Raw genomic sequence first — 7,323 nt, 5'->3', positions numbered from 1 at the left:
TTTTTTCCTCTCTGATTTTTATTATTTTTTTTCTACTCACTTTGGGCTTTGTTTGCTGTTCTTTTTCTAGGTTTTTTTTTTTTTTTTTAACTGTGAGCTTAGGTTGTTTATTTGAGATTTTTCCTGTTTCTTTTTTTTTACGCCTATAGCACCCAGTCTTCCTAGGTGGCCTCCCATCCAAGTACTAACCAGGCCCGACCCCTGAGATCAGACGGGATCGGGCGTGTTCAGGGTGGCATGGCCATAGACTTTTCTTGTTTCTTGAGGAAGGCCTGTATTGCTATGAATTTTCCTTGTAGGACTGCTTTTCATTTGTTCCATAGATTTTTGGGTCGTTGTGTTTTCATTTTCATTTGTCTCGAGGTATCTTTTGATTTCTTCCTTGATCTCATTGTTAACCCATTCATTGTTTAGTAGCATGTTATTTAGCTTCCATGCATTTGTGTATTTTTCAGTTTTTTTCTTGTAGTTGATTTCTAGTTTCATACCACTGTGGTCGGAGAAGATGCTTAATATGATTTCAATTTTTTTTTTTTTACGCCTTCAGCACCCAGTATTCCTAGGTGATCTCCCATCCAAGTGCTACCCAGGTCCGGCCCTGCTTAGCTTCCGAGATCAGATGAGATCGGGCGTGTTCAGGGTGGTATGGCCGTAGACTTGATTTCAATTTTCTTAAATTTACTGAGACTCGTTTTGTGGCTAATATGGTCTATCTTGGAATATGTTCCATGTGCATTTGAAAAGAATGTATATTCTACTGCTTTGGGGTGAAATGCTCTAAAAATATCAATTAAATCCATCTGGTCTAGTGTGTCTTTTAGGATCATTGTTTTCTTGTTGATTCTTTGCCTGGAACATCTGTCCATTGGTGTCAATGAGGTATTAAAGTCCCCTACTATGACTATATTACTGTTGATCTCTCCCTTTATGTTGGTCAATATTTGCTTTATATATTTAGGTGTTCCTATGTTGGGTGCATAAATGTTTACCTGGGTTATATCCTCTTGTTGAATTGATCCCTTTATTATTAACATCTTTCTTTGTCTCTCATTATAGCCTTTGTTTTAGAGTCTATTTTGTCTGATATAAGTATTGCAACCCTGGCTTTTTAAAATTTCCATTCGCATAAAATATCTTTTTTCATCCCTTTACTTTCAGTCTCTGCGTGTCTTTCTATCTGAAGTGTGTCTCTTATAGACAGCATATGTATGGGTTTTCTTTTCTTCTCCATTTGGCTACCCTATATGTTTTGATTGGAGCACTTAATCCATTTACATTTAAAGCGATTATTGATAGGTACATATTAATGCTATTTTATTATTCATATTTGTTTGTTTGTTTGTTTATTCCTCTTCTTCTTTTTAAAAAAGTCCCTTTTACATTTTTTGTAATTCTGTTTTTTTTTTTTTTGGGGGGGGGGTGGTGGTGATGAATTTCTTTAGCTTTTTCCTATCTGGGAAACTCTTTATTTCACCTTCAATTTTAATGGGTAGCCTTGCCGGGTGGAGTAGTCTTGGTTGTAAGTTCTTGATTTTCACCACATCGAACATTTTCTGCCAATGCCTTCTGGCCTGCAAAATTTCTGTTGAGATATCAGCTGACATTTTAATGGGAGTACCCTTTTAGTAACTAGCTGCCTTTATCTTGCTGCTTTTAGAATTCTTTGACTTTAACTTTGGCATTTTAATTATGATGTGTCTTGATGTGGGCCTCTTTGGGTTCTTCTTCCTTGGGACTCTTTGCACTTCCTGGACTTGTATGTCTATTTCCTTCATCAGGTTAGGGAAGTTTTCTGTCATTACTTCTCCAATTAGGCCCTCAATCCCTTGCTCTCTCTCTTCTCCTTCTGGTACCCTATGATGCAAATGTTAGAATGCCTGATGTTGTCCCAGAAGTCTCTTAAACCTTCTTCACTTTTTTTGATTCTTCCTTTTTTTTTTTTTTTTGCTACTGTTCTAATTGGCTGTTTTCTGCTACCTTCTTTTCCATACTGTTGATTCAGTTGTCAGCTTCATCCAATCTACTGTTGATTTCTTTAGGTGTATTCTTCATTGCAGTTATTGTATTCTTCATTTCTGACTGGTTCTTTTTTATGGTTTCTATGTCCTTTTTTATGCTTACTATCTCTCTGTTGAAATCCTCCCTGAGCTCATCTATTCTCCCCCTAAGTTTATTGAACATCTTTATAACCAGTGTTTTGAACTCTGTTTCTGGTAGGTTGCTTCCCTCTATTTTGTTTATTTTTTTTTTCTGGAGTTTTCTCCCATTGTTTCATTTGTGGCATGTTCCTTTGTTTTCTCATTTTAGTTACCTCTCTCTGATTGTTTTAATGTATTAGGTAGATTTGTTACGTCTACCAGGCTTGGCCAGGTGGTCTGATGTAGTAGGTGCCCTGTTGGCACAAGGCACAGTCTCCCTGGTCACCTGAGTTGGGAGCTCCAGGAGTATTCCTTTTGTGTATTGTGTGTATTCTCCTGTTGTAGCTAAGCTTTGATTGCTGTTAGCACATCAGTGGATGGGATTGACTCTCAGGTTAAGTGGCTGTGAGGATTGGCGACGCCCACAGGATATGAGCTGCTCTGTGGGGACTGACCCCATAGAATGGATATGCCCTAGCAGGCTTTTATACATGTTGAGAACACAAAATGGGGCTAGTTTGGTGGTGCTCTGTTGTGGTCTGATGCCTGCCTCCAGGTGTGTTGGTTTTGTGGCCCCTCTGCAGGGGCATCCATGCAGGCCAAGGTCAGCTGCTGCCTGTGATGGGTTTGGGGCAACCTAGTTAGGAGCTACAAAGCGATCCGTGGTTGGTCACTGCCTGTGCTGGATCTGGTGGCAAGTGGGAGAGACTATGCTGTGAATCGTGGTTGTTTGCTCCCCGTACGAAGCCTGGGGCAGCTTAGTAAAAGGTCTAGGACACCCCAAGTCCTGAAGTTGCCTGCTGGCTACTCATAAGGCTCTGCAGCTGAAAGAGCCTTTGGGTGGTATTTGGGTTGGCTGAGGTGGGGACTCTGGGAATCACTGGGGTACAGCGAGTAGATTTGACCTAGCCAATGCAGATTCAATTTTGGTGCCAGTGATGAGCCTATGGCCACCCACAAGAGTCTCATCTCACTAATGCCAACTGCTGCCCATCTGGGGTCCACAAACCCCCGAGATTTGTTCAAGAGATATTGCAGCTCATGCTGTTGTTGGCTGCCCACCACTGAAGGTCTCTTCCAATACATGTGCTGCACAAGCTAAGGACTGTCGACCACTGAATTTACTCCATGAATATGCTCCAAGCAGAAAGCACAGGATGGGGCTAGTTGCTGGGCAACAAGCTTGCTGCTGGGCAAATTGTGGGTTGGATAGGGTGGGGTCTCAGGGAGAAATGAGTTGGGGCAAGCCAGTATCACCCGCCAGTGCAGTTTCAGAAATGGCCCTGTCGGGAAGAGGCTTCAACACAGGCAAGATGGTGCCTGTCTGAGACTGCACCAGAGGGGGACCCTAACAAGGGAACAATGACGGCTGTCCCTCCAGGCTTTGCCCCATGTTACGCAACTCAGTCTTTCCCCATATATCTCTCGTGCTTCCTGAGCTGCTGACCCTCCACTGGCGTCCATGGTGTTAGCAAGTGAGTCCATGTGCAGGCTCTTTAAGAAGGATGTGTAGGTTTTCAGGTTCCTTTTGTCTCACACAGATGGTCTGAATCCCCACTGATCTTTACTGTCAGATTTTGTGGGAATTCTTCTTCCTGGTATGAGAACCCTGGGCTGGGGAGCCCCTGTATGAGGTTAAGATCTTTTGCTCCTTTAGGGGGGCCTCTGTAGCCACCATTATCCTTCCTGGTACTCAGCTGACGCGTATGGGTGCAGGGCCCGTTTCCCTTCTCCGTCCTTCCTACCGTTCTCAATGTGGCTTTTTCTTTATATCTTCAGTTGAATGTGATATGTTCCTCTAGTCTTCAGGTGATTTTCTGCGTTGATTGTTTTATAATTTGATTGTAATTTTAATGCAGTCACGGGAGGAGGCAAAACTCATGTTTACCTAGCCCTCCATCTTAACCCCCCTTTCCTATTCTCATTTCTTAAAATTCTTTTTTCTTTTTGCTGTTACGTTTGGGTGTTTTCTGCTCCCTTGTCTTCCAAATCGTTGATTTAGTCATCTGCTTCATCCAATCTACTGTTGATTTTTTCTAGTGTATTCTTCATTTCAGTAATTATTTTTTTTTCTGACTGGTTCTTTTTTATGGTTTCTACGTCCTTTTTTATGTTTACTATCTCTCTGTTGAAGTCCTCACTGAGCTCATCTATTCTCCCCCTAAGTTCATTGAACATCCTTATAACCAGTGTTTTGAACTGTCTCTGGTAGGTTGCTTACCTCCATTTTGTTTAGTTTTTTTTTTCTGGAGTTTTCTACTGTCCTTTTATTTGTGACATGTTTGTTTTCTCATTTTGGCTGCCTGTGTTCATATCTATGTATTGGGTATATCTGCTACATCTCCCAGTCTTAGCTGGGTGGCCTTATGTAGTAGGTGTCCTGTGTGGCCCAGTGGTGCAGTGTGCCTGATGACCTTGGCCTGGTGCTCCAGGAGTGACCCTTGTGTGGTTGTGTGTGCCCTCCTGTAGTAGTTTAGTCTTGATTGTTGTTGGTACATCAGTAATAGTGATCAACTTTTAGGCTGAGTGGCTGTAACGATTGGTCACATCCACAGAGTATGAATTGCTGCTGTGTAGGGGCGGACCCCATGGACTGGGGTTTGCCAGCCCCAGTGGGTTTGTGTGCTTGTTGAGGTCACTCTTTTAGTGTGCTGCTTGTGGGGCTAATCAGGTAGTGCTCTGTTGAAGTCTAATGCCAGCCTCTGTGTGTGTTGGTTCTGGAGCCCCTTGGGTAGGGCTTCTGTGCAGGCCAAGGTTAGCTGCTGCCTCTGACTGGCCAAGGGCTACCTGATAGAAGCTACAAAGCTATTCGTGTTTGGTCACTGCCTGAGTAGGACTTAGAGGTATGTGGGAAAGGTCACGGGGTGATCCGAAGCCAACTGCTTTCAGTATCAGGCTCGGGGCAGCTTAGCAAAAGGCCTGGGGTAACCTCAGGCCTGGGGCTGCCTGCCAGCTGTTTGTAAGACTCAGTAGTTGAATGAACCTCAAGGGTACCAGATTTGGATGAGGCGGGGTGGGGGCGGGTTCTCAGGGAGTCATCAGGGTGGGGCAAGTGGTGTTTCTCAGGTTGGTGCAGATTCAGATTTGTTGCCAGTGCTGAGCCTTTGGCTGCTCACAAAAGCCTCAGCTCACACTAAGGCCAGCTGCTGCCCACCTCAGGCCTGCAGATCTCCAAGATTTGTTCAAGAAATACTGCAGCTAGGGCTAGGCCTGGTTGCCTGCCACCAAAAGTGTCTCTTGAGATGCACGAGCAGATGCTTGTAGATTACTGCTGAAGGCACCTCCTGCTGAGAGTGCAGGGTGGGGCTGGTTGCCCAGTAACCACCCAAAATTGCCATCAGACAATTCCTGAGTTGGGTGGGGTGGGGTCTCAGGGAGTTACTGGGGTGGAGCGAGTAGATTTCACTAGGCCAATGCAGATTCAGTTTTGGCTGTGTGGGTAAAGGGCTCAACACAGGCAAGATGGTGCTCACCTGCAGGCCACACTGGAGGAGGGCTTAACAAAGGGACAATGGTGGTTGTCCCTCCAGCTCTCACCCTGAAGTCATACATCTCAATTTTTCTCCATATGTCTCTGGCACTTCCTGAGCTGCTGTCCCTCTGCTGGAGCCCAGGGCGAGTGCCCATGAAAGAGCAAATCTGTGCACGGGCCCTTTAAGGGCATGTCTGGTTTTGTTGAGGGATTCTTGAACAGAGAGAGGGGACACCAAGGCTATAAGCAGGAAGTGGCTTTTATTGATGCTGGCACCGGCTTAGCAGATTCTTATCCAAAGGCTGAGACCTGATTGTAACATGGCAGACAGTTTAATACAATCTTGTACTTCCACATTCCCACATAGCTATAGATATTATATATAAGGAAGGAGAACATAAGGAGAACATTGACTGGCTGCCAAACTATAAGGAAACTGGCTTAATCATTTAAGCGGGTTTTTGGACTGCCATGTCAGCTGGAGAGTCCTGGGATTAGTGGGGAGGGGTGGGTTGCAGTCAGGAACTAAGTTGTTCGAGCAGGAAATGCTTAGTCAGGGTCAGGCTGCCACAATTTTCCAGCTGCTTTCCATTTCACCGGGTTGGCTGGAATCCCCATTGATTTTCACAGCCAGATTTTGTGGGGACTCCTCTTCTCAGCGCTGGAACCCTGGGCTAGGGAGCCCCAGTGTGGGGCTGGGGCCCCTTGCTCTCTGGGCAGGCGGGGTGGGTTTCCATAGTCAAGATATCCCTCCTGATGTTCAACCATCACACGTGGGTGTGGGACCAGACTGTTTCATGTCTCTGCCCTTCCTACCAGTCTCAATGTGATCCTCTGTTTATATCTCCAGTTACAGGAGTTTTGTTCAGCTAGTCTTCAGATTGTTCTCCAGATTTACTGTTTCATAATTTAGCTGCAATTTTAATGTGGTCATGAGAGGAGGCAAACACAGTATTTACTTACCCCACTATCTTGACTCCGAAAGCACAAAACTTCATTCCTTTTTGGGGCTGAATGATATTCCATTTTATGGCTATACTGCATCTTGTTTATTTATTCATCTGTCGATGGACATTTGGGTTGTTTCCACAAGAATGTTTTCTTATATGTAAGAATATAGTCTTATATGAAGGAATATCAGTTAATCCTATTGATTCTCTCTCATCCAATCTAGTTTTTACACAGAAGAGATCAGAAGGCATGCCTTCTCTCCTTCCATGTCCATAATCTATAATCAGATGGCTCTCAGGACAAAGCCCTCTGACTTTCTGTATCCTGTAGTGCTTTTTGCCTCTGTGCCTTTGTCCCATTGATTTTGCTTTTCTTCCAGCAGTTTCTATTGCCTAAAACTCTCTCTGTGCTCCCTGTCTAGCTAATCCCTTTTTGCTCCTCCCCCCACTAGTCCAGTTCTCCCCCTGTCAAATGGCTTCTGCTGTTTGTATCCACAGCAGCACTTTACAGATTAACATGAAATTGATGTCTTGTTTGTGTTATTGTGACTTCTCAACTAACCATTGGCACCCTTCGAAGATGTGGTTATTGCTTCTATGATCCCTGGCTCTAGGTTCAATACTGGGCAGTGATTTATGGAGGGCTGATTCCATAAAAGCCTGAGTACTTGTCTAAGCAAGTTAGACTCAGTGCTGGGGGTGAGGGGCAGTCTTAAGCATGGCAGTGACAAAATCAAGCAGTATTTTTTGAAGATCTGTATTT

General features: G+C 44.3%; 1 pseudogene; it reads right to left on the bottom strand.

Moving 5' to 3' along the window:
* Positions 1–538: 538 nt before the first annotated feature.
* On the bottom strand, positions 539–657 carry LOC112484915 (annotated as a pseudogene).
* Between the last annotated feature and the right edge of the window lie 6,666 nt (positions 658–7,323).

The sequence above is a fragment of the Pteropus alecto genome, unplaced genomic scaffold (assembly GCF_000325575.1).
Source record: "Pteropus alecto unplaced genomic scaffold, ASM32557v1 scaffold28, whole genome shotgun sequence".
Lineage (NCBI taxonomy): Eukaryota > Metazoa > Chordata > Mammalia > Chiroptera > Pteropodidae > Pteropus > Pteropus alecto.
This window is presented reverse-complemented; position numbering and strand designations above follow the sequence as displayed.